Genomic DNA, 26,796 nt, shown 5'->3' with positions numbered 1-26,796 from the left:
GATATGGTCTTAAACTAAAAGCAGTATGCTTCTAAAAAAAGAGAGGGAGAAAAGAAATGCAGCTAGAGAAACTCTCCCCTCCAATTTTGTGTTGTGACATTTCAAATCCTTGGTTAGTCAGCTTCCATATAAAATATTTCCCAAAATGTCTCTAACATTTTCATGTTAGTTGAAGGGTGCGGGTCCAAAATTCTAAGGGTGTTCTGTTTGCTTAAAGAAAATTTAGCTCTTTTATGTTAGGTGAAAGAGAGATTACTTATACGTTAAGTATCAATTGAATGAAGTAGAAGACATAAAACAGGCAGAAAATCATTGGAACCAAACTGTTTCCCCACCAACTAATGGATGTTACATTTTAGAAACCAGGAGAGAGGCTGAAGCACAGAGTTGACGAGGAATAGAACTGCTGTGACATTCCTAAATTGTCAACCAGTAGCAACATTTAATATTAAATTAAAGACTCACAGAAAATGCATTTTTTTCCTCACAATCTAAACCAGCAACAGAAGGAACATTCTGGGAATCCCTTTCCGCGTCTGCGCTGTGCATCCATGGATACTTACAGAGCCCCGCGTTCTCAGTAGCCCCTAGGTGACCAACTCGGTCAGACCCATGTCCACAGCACTGGAGTCTCCTGGGCTGATAATCTGAACATTCCCAAGCAGGCTACTGATTCGAAAGGCAATACATTATTTACTGGGTATTCCCTTTGTAATTTTCCTTCTGAAGCTCGCGGCTGCCGGCACTCACACTATGTCATCAGAAACCAGAGCAAAGATCCAGCAGGGAGAAATTTACAGGAGAGACCGCTCATCTCGAGTTGAAATAAATGCTTAAAAATAAATGTATAATTCACTGCAGCAGAGTGATTTTTTTTTAAGTTCATAATCAGTCAGTAAGAAAGGTGGCATACAATCCAGCGTGGCTGCTGAGAGCCGGGCAACCCGCGTGCTCCATGGTGCAATCGGCAGTCCCAGCTGGGTAAGCAGAATGCTTCTGTGCACTGAGCTCAGAGAGGAACAGGCAGCGAGAGCACCCTGCTCCCAGGATGAGTTGGATTCACAGCCCACAGGGAGGAAGAAAGGACAATGAGCAGCATCGATCATGATTTCCCCCCGTGGTTCACATGTAGTTTTGAAATAAAAGTCATTGCTGATGACACACTTTCCGAGGATCCTTGCAAAGCAAAACTAAATTGAACTACAGCATGGAGTGAAGAAAACACAAAAGAGCTCTTGAGCACATGTATGGTTAGTGCCTCTCCGCAAATACGGTCTAGGGTTTTTTGTTTTTTGTTTTTTTTTTTTAAATTGTTGTAACAACATTTGACATGAGATTTAGCCTTTTAACAAAAAAGTGTACAACGCAGTCTCGGTGACTAGAGGCATGATGTGGCACAGCAGAGCTCTCGGACTTGTTCATCTCTGGTAACTGAAACTTTAAACCCGTTGAACAGCAAATTCCCATTTCCCCTTCTCTCAGCGTAAAGAACAATGCTACTTCAGGCACGATGCTGCTTTGAAGAAATACCTTCTCATATCAGAGATCTCTTTGCCCCCTTCTACAGCACTTCCTAAAACAAAAAGGGAAATGTACCCTCAGGTTTTACTCTGTTCTGTTATCTGAAAAACTGAGGCTCCTGCAGCTGCCCAGTCTCACCAAGTTCTCCTTCTCTGTGACAAAGGGGAATTGTTTTTCACATAGCTTCATTTCACGTTCTATGGGTTGACCAGTCTCCCTGGGAATATGGCGACTTCATAAAGAAGTGCCCTTCCCAGTGGCGTGGTCACTCGTGCAGGTCTTACAAACGCGCACCAGTAGCTCCAACACAATTTTGAGTCTTTCAGAAGGAACAGACACGTAAACGCACCAACGCAGCACATCATGTCGGGAGGATGGTCTGCTGCCACGTCTTTTCCTTTAAAAGACGATTACACTTCCTATGTGCAGTGCCAGGCACTCACTTTCATTTGTCCCCAGAATTTGATGTGAATTACTGCTTATAGAGCACTTTCTATGTGCCAAGGACTGTGCTAGACATTTATATATTCCATTTCATTCAATTCACTATTATTCTTGCCTCCCATAAAGACAAAATCCAGACAGAAATGGAAAGCTTTAAAAGATGGAGGCACAGATCGACAGCGTTCCCAGAGATGCGTTCTGCGTGGCAAAGACGGTGACCAGGCTTTCACAGCGACTGGAATAGCAGCCTAGGGGGAATGCCCTTGCTACTTCAGCCTCAGATTCCCCAATCGCTGCTTTGCTTTCCTTGGTGATTTTGATGATCACATTAGTTGCCTGCAAATCCATTTATCTTCTGAAAACTCCCCTTCTCGTTCATTTTCTGTTGATAAGGAATTTCTGAAACAATCATCGAAAACCATCTCTACTGCAGACAGCCAGTGCTACTGACTCTGCAACAGGATTTGAGATCTCTTTTATTCCCAAAGGGGGCCATTATTTCCACTGGTTGTCATGGTGATGTTGCAGTATTGCTGCTGTGTGTTCGGCTGCTTCCCATTGCAGTCTCACCACACACTTAAATCAAATCATGTGTTTCACATGGTACTGGCTATATAAAACTTAGTGAATCGAACTCTCAGCTTCATCTCACAGTGATGACGAATGCGGACAGATGGAAGTGTCCGTGTGTGCCAGTGTAAATGTGACGGAAGCAGCGGGACTTAAAAACAGAAAGATCGGGGCCGGGCGCAGTGGCTCAAGCCTGTAATCCCAGCACTTTGGGAGGCCAAGATGGGCGGATCACGAGGTTAGGAGATCAAGACCAGCCTGGCTAACACAGTGAAACCCCGTCTCTACTAAAAAATACAAAAACACTAGCCGGGCGAGGTGGCGGGCGCCTGTAGTCCCAGCTACTTGGGAGGCGAGGCAGGAGAATGGCCTGAACCTGGGAGGCAGAGCTTGCAGTGAGCTGAGATCCGGCCACTGCACTCCAGCCTGGGTGACAGAGTGAGACTCCATCTCAAAAACAAACAAACAAACAAATAAACAAAAAAACAGAAAGATCACCTTAAAATACATTAATTTACTCTCCTTCATTAAGCAATTTAAGGACAGAATTTGTATTATTATCAATAACTTGAGAAATGGTTTTGAAAAAGCAGAAGTTATATGTCTAGAAACGAGAAACTATATATTTTTTGTTGTTAGGTCACATTCATTTGAACTTTTGCCATATTCAGTTTTGAATATGCTTGGTTCCCCCATTTGTATATCTCCTTTCTTGTCTCTTATTTGTAACTAGTACACATAGCCACAAATACATGTACATGTACTTATATTAATTCCTATGGTCTCTAATCTGTGAACTCTGGCTTTAAAATATACATGAATGTTGTTGATTCTGATTTTCAGTCTTCAGTGCCCTGGTTTCCTGAAGGATGTACTATTCAAGTGCTGAACTGAACTTGAACTCCACAATGCTGGTCCTCTGAGGCTGCAGCCCCTGAGTCCAGGCTGTAGGGGGATATTAATGCCTCACAGCCAGCAGCAGCAGAGGAACTTGGGAGATTACCTTGAACATGGAGCATATGGACTCCATAACTTTTCCTTGTGGGCAAACTCAGAGTGTACCTGGGTGTTCAGGGCCAGTGGTCAGCTGTCTTCAGCTTTCATTACAAATGCTCTTAAGAGCTGGGTTTGATTCCTGGGAAAAGCATTGATCAAAAGGGGAGAAATAAGCTGGATTGTACTTCAGAGGCGGCTGTTTGGAACAGACAGGTGATTTATGGAAGCCAGACTTCAAGGAAATGTTAAATCTAAGTTCGGCCCAAATTCGTTAAGTTAACCTGATTTTGACTGTTGCACTGTGTTCTTTTTTTTCTATTTGTTTTTTGCTTTGCCTGTTTTAATTTCTTCTGTTTCTGTCTTTATTTCTTTTTCTTTTTTTTTCTTTTTTTGCCGTGACACTATAAGCTTGGCCTGGTTTGAGGCTGAGAAGGTTTGTTGTTTCTGAATTAAAGAGAAAACTCTTTCCACGTAGGAAAGAATGTTGTGGGGGCCTCCAAAACTCAGGCTGCCACAATGAACAGACATGCTTCTTACAACACCCACTTCAAAAAGAAATGAGGGTTGTAGCATTCACAGGAACTCCCAACAGCCGGGACATGACGGCCTTGTTTCTGTGAACTTGGAGCCTGCGTGTGCCTGGATCTAGCCATTGGTGCACCTCTCAGCCTCCTCCTTCATTGGAAAGAAGAGTTTTCATGAGCTCAGCTGCTGACATGAAACAAGGCTGGGGGCTGAAGCTGAATGCCGGGAAGCATACTAGCTGGATGGTAAGGGACTGGCACGGGTTTCAGTGAGATACCACAGTCATAAAAACTGGGGAAGCTGCAGGGGCATACATTCTGAAGGGACTCTCAGGTTGGAGGTTTTATTGTAAGGAATGAGTGATTTGAATCAACTTTAACAGGGCATGTAAATAGTATGATTCCAGAAAAATGGGGGCACCACTGCCTTCTTTCCCACCCTCCTTACTAGTGTGCAACATGCAAACACCCATGTCCCAAACCCTCTCTTCGGTGTTTATTTCTATGGTGGAAAGAGTGATTTTGACAGGGCAGGTTTTGAGATCTTCCTTGTAACCTACTGTTGCATGAATGGGCGTCTTTAGCCCTTTAAACTGCCTTTGGTGAAACATAGGTAAAGTTACGTGTTGCCAAGCAACGGAAGCTTCCGACATTGTATGTCCTTCTTAGAGAAGCTCTCTCCCTTCCAAATAATTAGATATCAGTCACTGCTCCACGTCCACACTGGGAATAACACAGGAGACTCAACATCATCCTGAAATGAAAAGTGAATCACACTGATTCCTGGCAACAAGATGTCCATGACATGAATTTTCCCTTAGAAACTAGGCTCTTTAAGACCAAGGCTGGCATCTAAGACAGAAGCATGTGGGCTAGACGGCTTGCTGAACCCTTAAAGAAAGCCCCCCTCCATTTCACGCTAATGCACATTTTATAAATAGAGGTCAAATTCATTTAGCTCAAGGTGGTCTGGAATATTTCGCACGCATGTGTGTGTGTGCGCGTGCACGCTCGTGTAGAGTTGGTATAAACATGGACAGAATGGTAAATGAGGCACCTAAGAATGATTAGTTTGTGGCCTGGCAATTTTCCTCTGACACTCAGCAAATTCATCATAACTGCAAGCAATGCTTGCTTTAGCCATCTTGCTATCCCATCCAGAAGAATTAATCAAATGTTGCAGCATCACTGGAAAACAGGTTTTCATATAGGTGTTTATAACAGCTTATTGCATGATGGTGCTGATGAAATTACAGAAGGGCTTGGATGTTGTCCAATTCTAAACCCCACCATCAGGGTCTGGACAGTCAGCTAAGCCTCAGCTGGGTAATTTTGCTATTCTGGATCTGCAGATCCAGATCTCACTCCTCCTCCTAGCTTGCTTGGCTTCTGGATACGTTACTGTTAGTAAGAAGGAAAGCACATAACCATCTCCAGGGAAGGGGATGGAAGAAAACCAAGAGGACCAGGTAGAATGGGCCACTTGACCCTTGAGCCACCTCCCACTATGAGGAACCAGGTGGGTCAGCTTATCTCACAAGCAGACATGGTGCATTCATAATTCCCTCATCCCCAGAACTCACTGGGAGACACACTTTGGGTTCTCCTCTCTGAGAACAAAGATGTGTGGATCTGTGAAGCCTGAGTTTGAATGCTGGGGCCTCCTGGCTCTCAGGAGTGGTGGGGGTTGAGCCTCTCTTGCCAGCTGCTGCCCCTCTGCCCTGATGGAATAGACACCACCGTGGGACGGGGCTGAGGTCAGATTTACTCTTTTTGGTGGGCGACACCTACGGGTTTATCGACCAGGAAGGCCTCACCTTAGAACGCATCTCCCAGTGACTGGTTCAAAACCATATCCCTTTCAAGACAGAAGTTCAATGCTAGTAGGTGGCTTGGATTGGTGGGCACATCCCTTAGCTCTTAGGAATCCTGGGGAAGGGGGACTGGGGAGAGAACTGGTATCAGAAACCCAAAGTGAACTGAAATGTGCAGTCTTGGCCCAGTTTGGGGCCAGTGCAGACCTGAAATGAGGCTCTCCCCTGTGTTCTAGCAGGGAGTCAGGAGGACTAACAGCCCCTGGGACATCCGTCTGCATGGCCACAAAATAAAACAAAACAAATGTGGCCACATCAGTGAAAGAAATCACTGAAGCTAGTCTGGTGTTGGACAGAGAAAAATCACTGAAAATTGACTGAGACACTTGGAGGTGTTAGTTGACTTATTTATTTATTTATTTATTTATTTATTTATTTATTTATTTTTTGAGACAGAGTCTCGCTCTGTCTCCCAGGCTGGAGTGCAGTGGTGCGATCTCCGCTCACTGGAAGCTCCACCTCCTGGGTTCACGCTGTTCTCCTGCCTCAGCCTCCTGAGTAGCTGGGACTACAGGTGCCCACCACCACGCCTGGCTAATTTTTTTGTATTTTTAGTGGAGACGGGTTTCACCGTGTTAGCCAAGATGGTCTCTATCTCCTGACTTCATGATCCATCCGCCTCGACCTCCCAAACTGCTGGTATTACAGGCGTGAGCCACCGGATTTCATTTATTTATTTATATCCAGCTTGCTTCTAAAAGGATATAAAGTCATGTAAGGACTACACATTCATGCACCTAAAATTCACTGGGTGCCTCTCTCATGCCAGCACTTGTGCGAGGGGACAGAGGGATGGGATCCCCATCCTATGGGGCCTGCGTTCTTGCGGGTGAGAGAATGGGTAAATACCACAGTTCCAAATACTGGTAAGCGCTTTAATGACAATATAAAGTAAATCGGGGGTACAGAAAGTAACTTGGGGCTGGAAGTCAGACAGGTAGCCTCAGATGGGGTGGGCAGGGAAGACTTTTCTGGAAACTAATGATGGACTCAGAGAAGAGAGCTCTGGCTGTGCTCCCCCTGGAAAAGAAAACCCTTCACCAGTCACCACGGGGTGGACGCTGCAGGACTCTGTCCCTCACTTCTCGTACTCAGGGTGGGCTTTGGGGACGCGAGAGCAGAGCAGTGCTCAGGCCCTCACTCAGAGAGAGTCCCTCGTGCTTAGGGCTTAATGCTCTGTAACTGCTACCTTCACCTGTCATAAGAATTTTCTCTCCGAACTTGTGTTTTGTGAGGGAACTCTGGTGGGGCAATGGGACATGTGCCGGGGTATGGCCCCTCACCTCACACCTGGCCCACCTCCTGCCCCCGCCCCGCTGGGTTCTTGACTGTCCACTTCCTGCCCCGGCCAGCAACTGAGACTCCCCCGACTCCTCAACAGGGAGGATGGGGGCTGGATGGACGCCCTCTACCTGCCCAGTTGAAGGCAGTGAGAGTATCCTAGTGCCTGGGGGAATGTGACATTAAATAAAAGGTAAAACACACACACACACCCACACACACACACATACACACAGCACTATGAAAGGTCCAGAGAGAGAACACGAAGAAAGGAAAAAGCTTTTTTTCCTGCCTTTTGAACGAGTGACCCCGGGTTTTAAGTAGCCAGCCCTGTTTGTGCTAAGTGCTGCCCCAGGCTCTGTGAAGAACGCAAAGATAGAACTGTCTTCTCCCTACTCCCCCGTCCTCCACGCCTGTCCACTCATTCACACATCCATCAGCAACGCAGGTTCCTGAGACCCGACGCACAATGCACGCTGGGTAAGCCCTGGGGATCCCAGGACAATGGGCTCCCTCGCCCCCTCCAGGAGCTGAGACCCTGGACCCCCCACCCCCATCTGTGACAGTCAGGCATGGCTTCCACATCAGCTGTTTTCTGTCCCTCTGCGGTGGCCCCACCACACATTAGCTTCATGTATGCATCACACATCATATAAATTATGGATACAGTAGAAAATGGAAGTTAGAGAAAACATGCACTCTCTGATCACTCAGAACTCTTAGGCCATTCTCTGAACTTGACTTTTCATTTCTCAAGATTAGTAGTTCATTTCCTTTTAACCACGTCCTCGAAGAAAATCCTTTCCTGGGGATTTAAGAAACTTAGAGAAGGATCCCCCAGGTTGCTGTGACACCCCGATGTAGTTCTCTGTCTTTCATAGACCTGAATACGCAATTTCAGTGAGTCTATTTCCTCAACCCTCTGCTCATTTTCAATCAGGACCCTAGATTCTGTGCCCAGGGGCAACTTCAAACTTTTTCAAATGTCCCAGGCACACTGTGATACAAACAGCAGACACATTAAAAAATGCACTACAGCCTCACTGAAATAAAACAATTTTTTTTTTTTAGCTTTATGATGAATTTCAGAAAGGGGCTACCTGTTCTGGAGAAAAATGAAGACTCCCACTTACACGGTTATTACAAATGCCTGGGCACGTACTCGGCTTTCTGACCACGTATTTGGGTTTCTGAAGAGGGATTTGGATTTGTTGCATGGTATTTAGTTTTCTGACTGGGGACTTGGATTCTAACCAGGTATTTGGGCTCCTGATGCTGTGTCTGGATTTTAGACCTGGTACCTAGGTTTCTAGAGCAGGTGTGTGGCTTTCTGATGCAAGTGCATCAGCAAAAGGAGTGGCTCCAGGCCTGCAGTCCGGCTCTGAGGGTACCCAGGTGTTTTCCTGAGTGCCCCTAGGCCCAGGAGCACTGGCGAGCAGCTGCCCTGCACAGGGGGCCTCCTCTCCAGGGAAGCTCAGCTTCAGGAAGCCCTGAGCCAAGGCCCAAGATGCTAGGATAAGAGCAGATCGTCCCCTAAGGAAAGCGACCCCCAGCTGCCACCCCTTGTATTTTCAGTGTGCTATGAATTTTGTGCTAGAACTTTTCAGTTTCTTCTGAGGGCCCAACCTGGATGGCAAGAACCCTAGAGCCTTGCAGAGGTGGCTCCACTGGGTGGCTAGGGAGATGGATGGCCTTAGAAGAGGGGTGACCTGCTGACCCTCACGTGGCTGCTTAGCACAGACACTCGGCACCTGAGCCTCGCAGGCCCCACCTCTGCTCCTTTTCTGGTCATGTTGTTTTCCCCCTCGACTGACTCCCAAATGCTCCACCTGCCCCTCCAGCCTCCCTGTCTTACCCCTCTGATTTGCACCCCTCCTGCCGCCTCCTTGCTGGCTGTGTTTCCCATCCTCTAGGTTCTTGGGTTCTACTGGGTAAAATCTGATCCTGGGGGCCCTGAGGTGCTGGGCACAGGGATGAGCTTCAACTGCTCACTCGGTGGGCTCACTGGTCTGTGCTCAGGTCAGGCAGGAGGGACTCACTGTAAAGATGGGGCGGCCTGTGCTTCAGAGTCATCCTGAAGGAGTGGTGTTGAGGGGCCCAGGAGAGGGAATAGTTTGGTAAGGGGTGGGGCCCAAGGCAGGAGCTAAATAGCTCTGGTGGCCACAAGTACCTCTGGTGCTATTTTAATAAAAATTATGGATCAGAAAGGATTGCCAGACCCCTGCTGGATGGGCAGAGGCCAGTTGGAGTAATCAGAGTGGACAGGGGTGAGACACTGCGAACACTGTGGGAAAACGCACGATATTACCAGGCTTCCCATTAGGAAACCTGCCACGTGACTTCCCAAATGGATTGGATTTGTACTACCCTCAAAAAATGTTTCAAAAAATTGCACAACTTTGGAAAATATTCTTACAGAAAGAAATGTTTTTGAAAGCTGAATGAGACAGACTCCTTTTCTAGAGCATTCCAGTCATGATGGCGTCATGATTGCCGTGTCTTAAGAGCCTAGGTCAGGTTAAATGCCTTCTTTTAAGTGATATTAACATGTCTCCTTGTCTCAAACACTGTGAACCACATTACTCAGTTGATATCAAAAAGAATTTTTTAAAGGAAACATGACTTAATTCTCAGCTCAGCAGGCGGAAAACATACAGCCATGAGTGGTGAATCACTCATTAAAAATTAAGTCAATCCGCCCACAACGGGAAACAGCATAACAGAACGTCGGTGTTGGCTTCAGATTGGAAGGAAGCCAAAAACAGGTTTTGAAAACAGTGATGCCTTTGAATTCGATCTTGCTCAAATAGTGCACTTTTGGGATTTCTAACTTCATCCCAGTGACATCCACTTTCCAGCGTCTTCTGTTGAGAACTCCCCGAAGAGGGGAGCAGAGTGGCATCGAGGGTTTCCATGGTTTCTGACGAGATGAAGTGGTTCAGCTTCCCAGTGAATCACTTCTAGTAACATAAACCATCACACGGCCCCCAGAACCATTTGCCAGAACGGCCCTCAGAACAGTGGGAAAAATACCTTTGTTTTATTAACTAACATTTCTGTTTGAGTTTTAAAATCAAAGCCCACGGATTCTCAGCTTTTCCTTCCTGAATATAAGCAATATTATAAAAAGGAAATGACCATATTTCATATAAAAATTTTCCATTAAAAAATGTGTTTCAAAAAAATGTTCTCGCTTCTTTTGGAGAGCAGTGAGAGAGGAAAAACAAATGAGGGAGGCAGGAGGAGCAAGCCCCCCAGGCCAGTGCTGCTTTCTCATAGGAAGACGACAAAACATTCGCCCCAAAACATGCAGACCTCATCCTGCAAGACAAGGAGATGAGCGCGGCTGGTCCCAGTCATGGCTGACACCTGCAGTAGTTACTTTCTGGGGATTTCTGTTGCTAACTCCAAACCCAGACCAGCACCACCCTAGAGCATAGACCTCGAGGTCTTAAAGATATCTTTAAACAATTCTCACCCAGCCCTTTATGTTTTAGACCAAGAAGGTGTGACTCAGAGTGATGAAGTGACAAGTCTAAGTAATTCAACTGTCTTCTTTGTTTTTTTTTTTTTTTTTTTTTTGAGATGGAGTCGTGCTCTGTTGCCCAGGCTGGAGTGCAATGGTGCAGTCTCAGCTCATTGCAACCTCCGCCTCCTGGGTTCAAGTGATTCTCCTGCCTTCAAGCGATTCTCCTGCCTCTGCCTCCTGAGTAGCTGCGATTACAGGCATGTGCCACCTTGCCAGCCTAATTTTTGTATTTTTATTGGAGATGGGGTTTCACTATACTGGCCAGGCTGGTCTCGAACTCCTGACCTCAAGTAATCCAACCACCTCAGCCTCCCAAAGTGCTGGGATTACAGGGGTAATTTGACTTTCTAGAACTAAAATCTTTCTAATCAATCATTTTGCTAGGCTCCTGGGCAAAACACATATTTATACTTAGTAGAGAAAGGACTCAAATATTGGCTGTCTAAGAAATATTTCCTGAAATTAGAACTGGAATCAACCACTTCATTTTTCAAGATCTTGCACAATCATGAGCTTGCAAGAGATACCTGATAAACCCTGATAAACCCTCAGTGAGCGAACGAACAAATTATTGGCTGTGCGGAAAGGAAACATGCCAAGTGTGCGAAAAGAGATTAGAAAGCTGCATTCGGTCAGCAGATAACATGCAGAAATAATTGGGAACTCTGGCCAAGATCAACTCAAGTGATCATAAAACTGTTCCAAAATATAATTATCAACCAGCAAACCGTTTGCAGAATCCACAGGATATGCTCTTATTTGTTAATGTTCTCTGTCACTTGCATAACTGTCAAATCATGTTTTTAATAATGGAAAAGTTTTTCTTTTGGCAGGTCTGAACTTCACCTTTGGTGGTGGTAATAAAAGCTGACTGTTTTTTCAGTTGGAGAGGAGCACCATTTCCGTCTGAGGGAGCACCGCAGGGGACTGGCGCTTCCTTTCCACTGTCCTACAACTCATGTATCCAGCCTGCTTGGGTCTCTGTTTTCCCCTCTTTAAGGGAGAGGTGACAAGGCACGCCTGGACGGCTGCCTCCTCGTGTTTAGGGGACCCACATGAAATCATGAATTTGAGCTTGCTTTGTAAATAAGTGCTCTCTACGTATGCGCCTTATCAGAAATGCAATTTCTGTTTAAGCATAAGGCACATAAGTTATCTGGAAAAACAGGAAATGGAGCAAATCCTGTTTTTCTAAATAATAATTTCCACAAACATGATATTTTAAAAAATTCATTTCTCAGCAGCAACATGATAACATGATAGCTTTAAATACATAATATGTATATGTAAAATATAATATATATAGCTTTAAGAAGCTATCTATATGTATATGTTATAGCACTTGAACATGAAATCTGCACCATTTCTGACAGCAGATGAATCTTGGTAGAGTTTTTTGAAATCAGTTAAATACTATCAACATATTTTTTAAAGTTGTTAGAACTGAATCAGCCCTCATCATAAAATAAACACAAATCCAGTTTTTGTTTTTTTGCTTATGCTTATTTCTATTCAAAACAAGGAGAAAAGCTACTCAGAAAATCTATTGTATGACATGTTTTTGTTCAGTAGTTCCACAGAGATCCTTCCTTTCTTAACATTTTAAATAATTTTTACCAAACTCTGCAACATAATAAGCAGTTTTTTAAAAATGTTATTGTAGATTCCAGAGTATGCGTGCAGGTTTGTTTGGGCTTTGGGCTTCTATTGAACCCATCACCCCAGTAGTGAACATAGTACCCAATAGATAGTTTTTCAACACTTGCTCTCCTCCCTCCCTTCTCCCTTTTGGAGTTCCCCGTGTCTGTTGTTTCCATCTTTATGTTCATGTGTATAAGCAGCTTTAAAAAGTCACCGCAGGCTGGGCATGGTGGCTCACGCCTGTAATCCCAGCACTTTGGGAGTCCGAGGTGGGCGGATCACCTGAGGTCAGGAGTTTGAGACCAGCCTGGCCAATATGGCAAAACCCATCTCTACTAAAAACATAAAAATTAGCTGGGCGTGGTGGCAGGCGCCTGTAATCCCAGCTACTCAGGAGGTGGAGGCAGGAGAATCTCTTGAACCCGGGAGGCAGTTTGCAGTGAGCCAAGGTTGTGCCAATGAACTCCAGCCTGAGTGATAGAGGGAGACTCAGTCTCAAAAAAAAAAAAAAAAAAAAGTCACTGCAAATGGTCATTTTTGAGCAGAATGTGATCCCCTTTCCTGTTGTTCAATCCACAGGGGGCCACCCCCAGGGGATGGAGCTGCAGTTGAGGGTGAGTTCATATATCTGGTAGGACTGGTCCACTCACGGCCCTTGCATTTGGCACCAGACCTCATCCTGATGTACTGCCGGGTCTGAGAAATCTCTCTGTAACTCACATACCCAAAAGTGTTTATAAATTTCTTGTCTTCTTTCTCCTAATATGAATGATGCCATCCCTTAGGCAGTTGGCACACATCTGCAGCCGACAATATCATCTGTTTCTGCAGCATGAACTGCACAGGCAGGAAACCCTTACACACAGAGTACCGGCCCTGTGTCCTCAGGAGCCTGAAGACAAGCTCCTTGAAGACCAGCTCACTGGCCTGCAGACCAGGTCCCTCACGCTTGCTCTGTGTGTCACTTTTAATTAAAATGCCACTTCACAAATCTAGTTGTTAAGAAAAATGAAGAGGGCAGTTTTGATTACAAAGATAGAAAATGTCCAGTTTACAATGGGTGGGATTTTCCTGTGTCATCGAGCCGGCCTATGTCCCCAGCAATTGTTAGGGACTGTTTTTCTAAAAAGGTGAACCTCACCTTGGATTCTTGGCTGTCTGACAACCCACAGGCCCAAACAGACAATGCTTCTGTGCCATCCCCAGGGCACTATTGACCGAGGCGTGGTGGACTGGAAATGGTTTCCTGAAGCATAGATCCCAGATTTCCTGCACAGAGCTGGATAAAGGTAACTAAGAGGCTTGCCAAATTTTCATTTAACGACGCCTTCCTGGTAATATTCTTTAGCCTGATTTTTAGATACTTTAGAAATTATATTAGAAGCAACCATGACATAAAACCAAAGAGACAAGAAAGGCCCCTCTGAGCTCCCCCGTTACCTCTTGTCTTCCTGGGAAGACGCTGGGAAACCATCCTGGCCTTGGAGAATCCATGTTTCCCTGTCAGCTGAGAAACGATTTCTAGAAGAATTCCAACTCTGAACTGGGTCTGCTGTGAACACGGTGATGAGACATGAGTTTATATAGGAAATCTGTGTTCCTATTTCCTCTTAGGGGAAACTGTGACTGATTAACGCCCAGGCCTTTGCTCTGTGACAAAGGATTACCTACTAGGCTCCTTTAGGAGGCACTTCTTGAAAGAATGCGGAAACTTTCCCGGGGGGAGGGAGGAATGGAAATGGAAATACATGAAGGATTAATCTGTTCGTCATGTCAGATCCAAAGGCATTCTTCCAACTTACTGTCAACTTCTAATTCAGTCACCAGGAGAATAATTTGTACTGTGGCTCGGATAGAAACCCATGGAATCCATTGGTGCTAATAAAAAACCCAAGTATGTGATGAAGAAGGGAAACAGGAATCACATGTCTCAGAAAGCTTTAATTTTGTATGTGCTCTGCCCACCAGGCTTCTCACTTCTTTCTGGGATTCCGAAGGCCGGCCCGGGGTGTATAGCTCCTGCCCTGCTGGAAACATTACCCCAGCGGACGCAGCCAGAAGCAAGCTTGGAGTGGTCTCCCTGCCTGTCAGAACCCTGAACTTTATTTTAAAAATAACAGATTTTTTTTTTTTCTGTCATGGTAGCCGTTCAAATCAACATCAAGAAACACAAATGAGTCAGAAGAGAAAAAAATCACACTTCTTAAAAGTGACAGAGGAGGAAATAGATTACTAAAGAAGAGCAAGCGAGTGAAGGGAAGCCTAAGTACGTTTTAAAATTGAAACTCACGGTTGCTGAATATTCACACGTTAATTTCGTTTTCTTTTATTCCTTGGGTATTTCCATGAACCCAAGTGAAATCGTCAAGTTACAGAATCATTTAATTTTACTTTGTAGTGGATACCCTTAGGTATAACAATATAAGACCTCAAAGAGTCTGGAGAAAATATTTAAACCTTAATGATATATCTTTTATAAATTCTCAATTCTGAAATTCCATTGCAATAAATACTATGCGAGAGACCCAGAGAGTTGTAAGCATTCTCCAGTTGAAGGAACTTTGGTCATATTTGATCATTGATATGAACTATGGTGTTATTTTCACAAACCTATTGTTAAAGACAAAGAAAAAGGAAAGGAAAACATGGGAACGGGTGACTCTACTCAAGAGACCCTCCTAATCCAGCTTAACAGGAAAAAAGACTTGACTCATTTTTTTGGATGTTATTTATTTATTTATTTATTTATTTATTTATTTATTTATTTTGAGACAAGTCTCGCTCTTTCACCCAGGTTGGAGTGCAGTGGTGTGATCTTGGCTCACTGCAAGCTCCACCTTCCAGGTTTAAGCAATTCTCATGCCTCAGCCTCTCAAGTAGCAGGTGCCCGCCACCACGTTCAGTTAATTTTTGTATTTTTAGTAGATACAAAGTTTCACCATGTTGGCCAGGCTGGTCTTGAACTCCTCGGCCTCCCAAAGTGCTGGGATTACAGGTGTGAGCTACTGTGCCCGGTCTAGATGTCAAATATTAATAAAGTTTTTTAAAGTGAAAAAGTGGATTACTGCTAGTAAAGGGAACTCCTTTTGATACCCACTATGGTACCAGCATATATGTTACAATCCAGTTCAATATCTTCCTTAAATTTGGAAACAGTTGCCATGATTCTGTGATGACGATCATAATAAGAGTAGCAGTGATAACCACAGTTAGTTAGCTTTTATTTATTTTTATTTTTGGAGACAGGGTCTCACATTGTCACTCAGGCTGGAGTGCAGTGGCGCAATCTTGGCTCACTGCAACCTCCACCTCCCAGGCTCAAGCAATACTCCTGCCTCAGCCTCCCAAGTAGCTGGGATTACAAGCACGTGCCACTACCACCCGGCTAATTTTTGTATTTTTAGTAGAGACAGGGTTTCACCACGTTGGACAGGCTGGTCTTGAACTCCTCATCTCAAATGATCCACCTGCCTTGGCCTCCCAAAGTGTTGGGATTACAGGCGTAAGCCACCGTGCCCAGTCCATAGCTAGCTTTTATTAAATGCCTACCTTGGGTCATCTCACTTAAATGTCACATCACATCCTAGGAAGTGATGGATAGATGAGAGAAATGAAGGCTCGCACCGGCTGATGTGTTCATCCAGCACGTGTGACTAGGCTCCTCTGCAGTCAGCTGGCCAGTGTGGGTGGTGGCTGTGGCACCATCTCCAGCCTTAGGGGGTTTATCCACCCTGCCCAAGGTGGACTATCCTTTTAGTTCTAACTGACTCAAAAGCACCTCTCTGAATCCCACAAGTGAGAAATAAGTTCCCTTCCATTAACAGATATCCTGATGTTCCGTACAAGTCTCAAATGCTTAGCAGTGAAAATGCAACGGGCTAATAGATCAGTCTGATATTCTACCTTGGCGGCTGTAATAGTCCGTTTTCATGACGCTGATAAAGACACACCCAAGACTGGGCAATTTTCAAAAGAAAGAGGCCTATTGGACTCACAGTTCCACATGGCTGGGGAGGCCTCACAATCATGGCTGAAGGTGAAAGGTACGTCTCACATGGCACAGACAAGAGAAGAGAATGAGGAAGAAGCAAAAGTGGAAACCCCATAAAAAACCATCAGATCTCGGGAGACTTATTTACTACGAGGGGAACAGTATGGGGGAAACTGCCGCCATGATTCAATCATCTCCCACCAGGTCCCTCCCACAACACATGGGAATTAGGGGAGTACAATTCAAGATGAGATTTGGGTGGGGACATAGAGCCAAACCATATCAGTGGCCCAGTGGGCAGGTCCCAAACGAAGGCAGCAAACAAGGCAGCACAGATAGGAGACCCAGGCTTCGAAACCCTTTCCTCGTATCCAGAGAAAGATTTCTGGAATCAGAAGTACCCCTAATCTAGGAACTCAGGATCTTCCTGAAGCAGAGCTTTACTTTCCCACTGAAATGGAGGCAGGGCCGGGTGCAGTGGCTCATGCCTGTAATTCCAGCACTTTGGGAGGCTGAGGCGGGCGGATCATCTGAGGTTGGGAGTTTGAGACCAGCCTGACTAACATGGAGAAACCCTGTCTCTACTAAAAACACAAAATTAGCTGGACGTGGTGGTGCTTGCCTGTAATTCCAGCTACTCGGGAGGCTGAGGCAGGAGAATTGCTTGAACTCGGGAGGCAGAGATTGTAGTGAGCCGAGATCATGCCATCGCACTCCAGCCTGGGTAACAAGAGTGAAACTCTGTCTCAAAAAAAAAAAAAAAAGAAAAGAAAGAAAGAAATGGAGGCAAAGGAAGGATGAGACCAGGAAAAGGGAGGTGCCCTCTGAAGCTGCTCTGGCTGCCAACTACCCATGGTGGATGCAGGGAGGAAAGGAAGTCAGCTCCTGGACACACAGTCAGTGACCCTTGGGCAGGGCACCCACTTCTGAATCTCTTGCCGGGTTTGAGACAATGCCAGGAGGTGGAGGAGCCCTGGAAGCACCTGTCACAGGATCACTCAGCTGCGGGAGCTGCTGACTTATTGATGGGGAGCAGGTCAACTTGCCAGGAAAAATACGAAATTTTGGAAGTGGCAGAAGGCAAAACGGGGTGCGGAGGGGCCAATACTGAGTGGAGAGACAAGGGGTGCAAAGGTCACACACTTGTAACAAATCATAATCTGAGCCCTATATTTTAAAAGGAGCTGTAGCTGTGGGGTCTGACACTCAAATATTTCATTCTAGCATGGTAGGCACACTTGCATTCGATAAAGCACGCAGCTCCAATGCTTTTAAGGAAAGCCATGTTTAATAAGCATTCGAACCAGTATCGACCAGCCAACATCCCTTGTATAGGATTCTGAGGCAATAAGGGATTGCAGATTTCATATAGTTAATCCTCCATCCTGTAAATATGATTCCAGTAATGATCCTTCTCTTTGATCCCACCGCTGACATTTACCCAAGAAGAGTTCCCCATTCAGAATCAACAACGTCTCATAATGATGCAATGGAGAACATGGACAACAAAATTAACTTAGTAGGTGGCAAATGAAGGCATTCCTCTTCTCTAGCTTAATCAATCATTACTTTTATTTAACATTCCTTACCAAGATCTACACAGTCAAAATGCATTTGATCACACCAAGAATGACCACAAGCATTGATGCCCAGATGGAACAGTGCCACAAAGGGCACCCTGCCTAAAAAAGAGGGCCAACCAGGGCACAATAATTGATCCATTGACCTGAAAATGATTCCAGAACGGAGTCAGTGCCTTTCAAACAAGGCAATACATTTAGGAAATACAGCTTCCCGGTGGCTGGCATCATGGTGCCCGCTGAAAGTAGACACACCCAGAAGTCCACGCGCCACTTGCCCGCACACTGCAGACACTGCAAAAGCTCTTAGATTTTCGTCCTTCGATTTGTTTAGGAAACTTAACAGCATTAAATTGATTAAGTAGACTGCAAAAGGGCTCCGTTGTTTAAAGTTTTCTCTTTCTAAGGACATTAAGGCCATGGAATTTTGCCATTGCCTGGACCCAAAAGGCATAAAATTATGCGACACCCTGATACTGCTTTTACTGAGCGTGCAATCCGGAGAAGCTCCTTTTCAGCAGTTTTCTCTAGAGCAGATCAATTTGAGAAGCAGTTACCATCAATGCAATTATGTGCCCCCACGCTCCTGAACAGTGGTCGGATGTGTGCCATTGAGATAAAGCTAGACCCTTCTGAAAGCAACGACAAGTCAGTGAAAGGAAAGGATGTAGAAACTGTGTCCTCAACAATACATTTCAGGAGATCAAGCAGCTGAGCCAAATTTCACACACACACGCGCACACACACACACACACAAATGATGTAACAAAAAGGTGTGATATGAGCCTGTTCAAGCAAGGTAAGGCATAAAATTCAAATATAACACGCTGACCATATGGCCTTCTTTCTCAAGATGACAATGCTCTTCTAATAATTAAATCCCACATATTATCTTAAGCTAGTTATCTGTACATCAGACATAATTTTTAAAAAGTTTTGTACTCACCGAGGGAACGTGAAGGCTATAGTCTGAAAAAGAAAGAAGAAGAAAAAAAAAAAAACAGTTAGTTTTCTGGTTAACAGGAGTTGGCTGCTAATTCTAACCATTTCCTTCTGTACAGCACTAGTCGACTATCCCATTTTTGCTTCATTGTTCAGGGTCTCCTGGAGATCTCTTTATCTAGTTGATACTTCTTTTGGCTGCAATTATCAGCTTTTAACTATGTCCTACCCCAAACTTTAATACAACCTCTAATGGTCAGTTGATGGCGGGGTGTGGCCACTGACCTAGCCCCCAAGATGCTCTATCAGTCAGCTGCCTCTGCTGTGGCCTCCAGGGTTCCCTCCCCTTCAAGTAGTTCCTTTAGCCCATCCTCCCCTCAAAAGAGCCTTTCACAGCCTAGTCTGGGGCATCTCCCTTTCTCCAGCTTTCTAGCTTAATCATTATCTAGCCTGACCATTCCCATTAATTAATTATTTTTTCTTTTTGAGACGGAGTCTTGCTCTGTCGCCCAGGCTGGAGTGCAATGGGGCGATCTCGGCTCACTGCAGCCTTCACCTCCCAGTTCAAGTGATTCTCCTGCCTCAGCCTCCTGAGTAGCCAGGACTACAGGTATGTGCCACCACACCCAGCTAATTTTTATATTTTTAGTAGAGAAGGGGTTTCACCATGTCGGCCAGGCTGTTCGAACTCCTGGCCTCAAGTGATCTGCCCGCCTCGGGCTCCCAGAGTGCTGGGATTACAGGCATGAGCCTCCATGCCCAGCCTCCCATTAATTTAGCTCTCATGTTATTTTTTTTTAAAAAAAGTTTTATCGAGATATAATTTTCACACCTTAAAGTTCACTTGTTTAAAGTGTACAGTTCAATGGTTTTTTGTATATTCACCCAACTTGAAACCATCAATATAATCTAATATTAGAACATTTTCATCATTCAAAAAGAAACCCCATACCCACTATTAGCTCACTAGCTCCCAAGCTCCATCCTCTCCCCAGCCCCTGGCAACACCAATCTTCTTTCTGTCTTTATGGATTGGCTTGTTCTGAATATTTCATATAAATGGACTCACACTATATGTGGCCTTCTGTGACTGGGTTCTTTTACTTATAATAGCATTACGTTTTTGAGACTTATCCCTGTTGTAGCAAGTATCAGTACTTCATTCCTTTTAATGGCTGAATAATATTCCATTGCATGGATATACCAGATTTTGTTGACCCATTCCTCAGTGGATGAACTTAGCTTGCTTGTTCTGTTCTGAGTGGTCAGCATGGCAGCCTCACACTGGGATTATTGATTAGGCTGCTATCTACCTGTGAAAGAGTCCTTGCTCAGTCATCACTGTATGTCTGCACTGGTGAAGGGTGGAAGCACGTTTTGATTGTCACTGTTTTTAAACAGTGAATTCAGTACATGATGTTTTCCACTAAAAGAGACTACCTGCTATCTTAGTCCTGATAAAACTAGATATTTTAAATCAAATCAAATAAAGACTCTACAGCATACAATTAAAAGTTGTTATAAATTGGTATATTTAAAAAAATATTTAAATGCATATTATTATACATTTAAAAGCTGACCCATGAGGTATGTTTGAAGCCCAAGAAGCAGAAAAAATACTTCTGGTTACTAAGGAATTTTAAGTCTATTTGGGCAAATCTACAGCTCAAATTCTTCTTAATGGAAAAGACTTAATACCTCTCCCCAATACTGGGAACAAAGCAAGGATTTGTCCCACTCCTATTTAACATTATCCTGGAAATCATAGCCAATGCAACAAGTTAGGAAAAAGAATTAAAAGATAGAAGCATTGAAAAGAAAAAAAATAAAACTTTATTCTCAGATGACGTAATAGTCTACAGAGAAAATACCAAAGGATTCAAAAATAGCCACTAGAGCCACTAGAGGCAATATATAAGTTAAGGTCACAAGGTGCAAAGTACTAATACAAAAAAAAAGATTTATATATACTAACAACAATTATAAATGAAATGTATAAGACAGTCTATATAATACCAAAGCATCTACCAGGGCAGCTATATAAAACAACTGGGGAAAGTCTGTTGAATAACATATTAAAGCACAGAGGGTTTCCAGGGTGCAGTGGAACCCAGTATAACATACAGCACGATGGCAGGGGATTGAGAGGGAATCGGTTTTTGGGCAATAAATGATTACTTGAGGATCACTGCAGATAGGGGAACTGCTCTTTCGTAGGAATAACTTATTACAAGAGTACATCCTTTCCACTCTCCGAAATGAATCAGAAAAGATGCTAAAAAGAGTGACTCGTGGTGTTTGACTGGAGCCAAGTGAGGAAAGAAGCCAGGAATGGAAGTTATACCTCCAATATCTCAAGAGGATTGATAGAAATGATCAATCTTCCAATGCAATGCTGATTCCTTTTAATGTAAAATAAAACCCAATGCTATGCAGAAGTTTCTGGAGCGGGGCTGCAGACAGCGGCAGCAGGCTTGAGTCAAACCAGACTAAAATCACAAGGGAAAAGACCAATTTTGGTAGTACCTGTTGGCACTTTGTCAATGGTTGCACGATTGACAACCCCAATCAAACACAAATCATAATTTGAAATTAAACTTGGGGCTAACTTTAAAAACTAAGGCAAGAATACACTGAACTCTTGCCTTATTGTGCAGTGGTGCAATCATGGCTCACTACAGTCTCAACCTCCTGGGCTCAAGCAGTCCTCTTGCCTCAGCCTCCGAAGTAGCTGGGACTACAGGTGTGCACTACAACATTCTGCTAATTTTTGTTCTACAAATAGATCATGTATTTTATTGGTTTGTGGCTCACACATGATAGTATGAAACCACAACTATCAGTTTCTTAAAGAATTAGAGCAAAGACCAATCATAATGTTCTCTAAAGTAAACCTTTACCCAGTGAAGACTTCCATTAGGCCAATACTGTGACGCCGATGGCTACTGTAGTATTGAGCTACAGGTTTGAAACTGTGAAAGAGGAACATTTAAAAGCTGGGGGTTGGGGAGGTTGGTTCGAGCAGACAGATTCGCGAAGTGGGGTCAGTGAGAAGCTGACACAATGTCCTTCCACTCACTGGAAAGCTTCCTGTTGTTCTCTTGAACGGGTAAGGGGAAGGAGAGACGAGTTTAGATTTATTGGGCTGTGGAGTGCCTTGGACGCTGCTTGGGGGGTTTCTCCAACATCTAACAACTATCCTAGTAGGTAAGGCAAAACCCACTTTACTGTTTTTAAATTTTTATTTGTTCATTTATTTTTTGAGACGGCGTCTCGCTCTATCACCCAGGCTGGAGTGCAGCAGCGGGATCTTGGCTCACTGCAGCCTCTGCCTCCTGGGTTCAAGTGATTCTCCTGCCTCAGACTCCTGAGTAGCTGGGATTACAGGCACCCACCACCACACCTGGCTAATTTTTGTATATTTACTAGACATGGAGTTTTGGCATGTTGGCCAGACTGGTCTCCAACTCCTGACCTCAAGTGATCTACTCTCCTCGGCCTCCCAAAGTGCTGGGATTATAGGCGTGAGTCACCAAGCCTGGCCGGCGAGACCCACTTTAAAGATGAGGACACTGAGGCTTGGTGAGGCTCTGGACCAGCATCACAGAGTGAGGAGACAGGGCAGCGGTGATGCCTTCCTGGGGCTGCTGAGCCCACTCCCGGCTAGGCCTCCCGGGGGAAGCCATCCTACATTGCAATGTACGTTTGTCTGCTTGTTTTATTTTATTTTATTTTCTTAAATTGAGAGAGGGTCCCACTCTATAGTCCAGGCTGGAGTGCAGTGGCACGATCATATCTCACTGTAGCCTTGACCTCCTGGGCTCAAGCAGTCTTTCTGCCTCAGCCACCCCCCGAGTAGCTGGGACTACAGGCGTGCACCACCATGTCCCACTAATTTTGTAGTTTTTGTAGAGACAAGGTCTCCTGATGTTGCCCAGACTGGTCTCGAACTCCTGGGCTCAAACGACCTGGCCACCTTGACCTCCCAAAGTGCTGGCATTAGAGGCGTGAGCCACTATACCCAGTCTTGTCTGCTTGTGTTGTTTGTTTGTTTGTTTGTTTGCTATATCTCCTTCCTCTCAGTGAAGCTGTAATTCCTTTAGTGTAGGAATGGTGTTGGAAAGGCATTCTGCAGATGGCAATAATGATACTGGATTATTCCTCAAAATCCTTTCCAGTCCTAGAGAGTGCTTCATTAAGTTCTCTGCTCCAGAAAGGAAAGCCCTGGGATGGCCATATATTTACTGTGGGAGAAGTGGGTCTTTGGAAGTAGCCTGGCCCACAGAGGCCTGGACCAGCCTGGTCACAGAATTGGAGCTTTGGCTGGTGAGTCCCTGGAGCTCACAGCTGCAGCCACTCTGCTTCCACGGAACAGAGGCAGGGAGGAAGCCCGACAAGGCCCTGGGAAAAAGGCAGTGTGACAACATTGGAACAGGGGAAATCCGCCCTTAGGAAGGGGGGCAGGGGCAGGCAAGGTCAGGCCAGTGAGGGCGCCCACAGGAAGCGGCCGGGCTGCTGGGTTGGGTCCCGATTACTCACAAGATATGGAAAGACCGAGCGACGTTATTGTGCATCCTAACCTTGCAAAGAAGAAAATAAAACTACAGCGTTTAGAATCAGTCCCTTGGAACTATTCCATTTAAGGGAAACATTCAAATTACTTCTGAAATGAACAGAACTGGCCAATCTTTCCAAATTCAGACAAAAGGAAAATGCCTTTTATACATACCCTTGGCCTAAAGCGCCATAAGCATTCGAGTGGGCAGAATGTAGGTTGCTGAAGTGGCTTGCGTAGCATGTGTATCTCCAAGCTACTCTTTTAAATGAGTAGCAACCTGCAAGAATTTTTTGGAAGTGCATTTACATTTTATTTTAACATGTTTACCTACACGTTTCTACGTGTATATCTAAAATGTGAACTTTTCATGATGTATTACAATTTTATAAAGAAAGGATACAAGAATAAAACTCCACTTCATGCTGTTAAATGCCAGTGATACTGACCTTGAAGCAGTCTTATTGTGAATGACCAGCCCCCGGAGCCAAGTTCCTCAATCCTGGCTGCCTTCTCTTGGACTCCAGTTTTTCCCCAAAGACACTGAGTTGTCCTGATCAATTAGAACACTGGGGTAGCAAGAACTGTCATTCACCCTCAATCACAGTAACACTCAAGCACCACGACCATTACTTTAGATGAACTGGTAAAAGAGCAGGATCATGACTCCAAATAAAATAATAACAGAGACCTCATCACTTAAATGAAGTGCAGTGGGAATGGACGGAACTGCAGCCACGGGCCCTGTGGCTGTCTCTGCATTCTAGCAGACAACTACATTCTGCTTCCAGTGGGTAATTCAAATGATGGAAGAATGCAAAACGTTTCTGAATCATCTAGGCTTCAGATTCGCACTGACGTCATACTCACAGCTTCCTTGTTTACCTTCCAGGCAACAGTAAAGCTGTTAATGTCTATATTTTCTAATGCATGAAAGACAGGACAGAAGGAGCTACTGAACTTGGGGGAAGAAGCCCTCCCTGAAATGAAGAAGTTTAGTAGAATCTGATCCTGCCTACCCCACAGCCTCAAACCACCTTGAAAAGGAGATGAAATCTTTAAAACAATGTTGCTAAGGCTGGGGAAAAAAAAGACCCATTTTTCTCAACCATCCTTTTTGCCAGTCTACGACAGACGAGCAGGACTTCTAAATATTTGGCAACTTTTAGAAATTATTCATGGGCAGCTGCTCAGCACAGATCCACGTGCATCTCTGCCTGCCTCTCAAGCTCCCTCCTCCCCCGATCAAGGCACATACTCTCTAATTACTCCACGGTTGAGGCACCCTCTTTGGATTAGGAAACATGCAAATTAGAAAGCCAGACAAATCCTTCTTTGCAAGTACAAGTGTCTGCTGGTTTCCATACTGCCTCGTCTGTCTATGCCATTATTATCAGCATCAAATTTGGAAACATGGCAATTTGATTCCGGGCTCCCTTCCGAGGTGTAGGGGTGCCCTCCAAGCCCCAGACGGGAGAGCTAGGGATTTGTCCACCTCTTGGCGCTGGGCATGGACACTTCTCAGATAGTGACAGTCACGGTCATGTTTTTTTAAAAAAATCTTTGCCCAGTGAGTAGCTTCTTGGCAGGGGCTCTAGTGTTTGAGGACAGGGATGGATGGTGTTAACAGCCACCAAGAGAAGACCCTTGCAGAAGAAACAGTCACTGTAAGGACAGGAACTTCATGCCAGACTCCCCGCTAAGCACCCAACAGGGATCACTGCATCCTCACAATACTCACATGGGGAGTTTGTTATTAGACCCACTTGGCAGAGGGGAAACTGAGGCTCAGAGACATAGGGTAGCTTGCCACAAGGACTCCCCACACTGGGCAGTGCAGTGGGACTCCGGAGGAGCAGTCCTCGACAACAAGGCCCGTTTTATTCCCCTCGACCTCCCTCGCTCCCCCAGTTGGGCTCAGACTCTGAAATGTACTCAGGACAGGCTTGCTGGGCGCCTGACGCTCATGGTAACTGAGCACGCCAAAGATGTTTTTCTTGAGCTAATGCCTGTTCAGTGAGCCCCAGAGAAAACGATCTCTAATACTCAGACATGTTGTTAAATCAGTGTTTGCAGGTTTTCTTTTTCAGAGTGCCGATTGGAAACACCTGACTTTCACCAGGTGCCCCCAGGTCTGCGATGAGGCTAAGCACGTGTGTGAAGGGCCTGGTTGGTGATGATCTTGACACTCGGCTGTCCACGGTAACCTGTGGCCAGAGGCCAGGGCAAAGCAATGCTCACTAAGGCAGAATGGATGAGCTCTGGCATTAAATAATTATTCAGAAAGATCATTTTATGATGAAATAATAATAATAATTGTTCACGAATAAGGGAAATAGCATGTTTGCTGATGAGATTGGCATGGATGAGAAGAGTAGCGTGTGTTGGTAAACAGCCCTCTGCATTGCTTAACAGGTTTGGAAGCTCCCAGGAAGAGCATCAAGTCAGGCAGACACCACGGTGATCCACCTTCCAGAGGCCGCTCACTCACACAACCGTGTCTCACAGGCTCCAACACAGCACAGTCCCCCTGCTTCCCGCATGCTGCTCCCTGCCCCACAAAGCCTGTCTCACCCAAACCCACTAGATGCCATGTGATCCAGTAGGTCAAGTGCTACTCGCTCCTCGACGTCTTTTCTGAGCCCTCTGGGCCACCATGATTGTATCCCTCCTGGTGCCCAGCTGTTCCCTGCCCGCCCCTTCCATCTTTCTGTGTCTTCGCAGCATCTCCACAACAACACAGTACAGTAGGACTCTGGATTAACATTAAGGATGTTTGCTGCCATTTCAGCTGCGCTATGAGGTGGACAGGTATGTTCCACACTTTACAGATGATGAAGGCAGGTGCAGACCCACCCCCAAAGACAGAGCATCCATGGCTAATTTGCTGGTTTCTGAATAGAAACCCTGTTATCTCTGACTTGAACATCTTCAGTATATGAAAAGTTCTGTGCGTGTACCAGAAACTCATAAAATACTAGTTGAATGAGTACATCAATATGCTAAACCGGCCATTTAACATTAGTGAGCATCTACTAGGTGCTAGTTCTGTGCCAATTGCTTAGGATTTAGAGATTAAAAACATACAAGGACAGAACCCCAAACTCCTTACCCTAAAAGAAGTCCGGAGGACAGGCTTATAAACAGATCATTGAAATGCAGGGGTGAGCAGTGCTAGGTCGTGGCAAGCCAGCAGCCATGAAAGACAGAAGCAGAACATTTACCTGTGTTTGGCCAAAGTTAGGGCATCTTTCTCAAGAAGAAAATTCCCAGGAAGAACACATGAACAAAAGCAAGGAAGCCAGAGAGTGTATGGAACATTCTAGAAACGGCAAATAAGTTGGATCC

General features: G+C 45.0%; 1 protein-coding gene across 5 annotated transcripts in view; it reads right to left on the bottom strand.

Annotated features, from left to right (window-relative positions):
* PTPRE (protein tyrosine phosphatase, receptor type E) overlaps positions 1-26,796 on the bottom strand; it is a 180,599-nt gene that overhangs the window by 84,947 nt on the left and 68,856 nt on the right. The window contains exon 2 of one of the 5 annotated variants that reach the window (XM_025397040.1): positions 18,898-18,920. The exons of 2 other annotated variants lie outside the window; for them this stretch is intronic. The gene's annotated coding sequence lies outside the window, so the exon portion shown is untranslated. Of the gene's footprint in view, positions 1-563; positions 2,462-13,820; positions 13,931-18,897; positions 18,921-26,796 lie in introns of those variants that run through there. 2 more of the 5 variants (XM_025397042.1, XM_025397041.1) reach the window with 2 other exon arrangements.

Source organism: Theropithecus gelada, chromosome 9 (genome assembly GCF_003255815.1).
Source record: "Theropithecus gelada isolate Dixy chromosome 9, Tgel_1.0, whole genome shotgun sequence".
Classification (NCBI taxonomy): Eukaryota; Metazoa; Chordata; class Mammalia; order Primates; family Cercopithecidae; genus Theropithecus; species Theropithecus gelada.
This window is presented reverse-complemented; position numbering and strand designations above follow the sequence as displayed.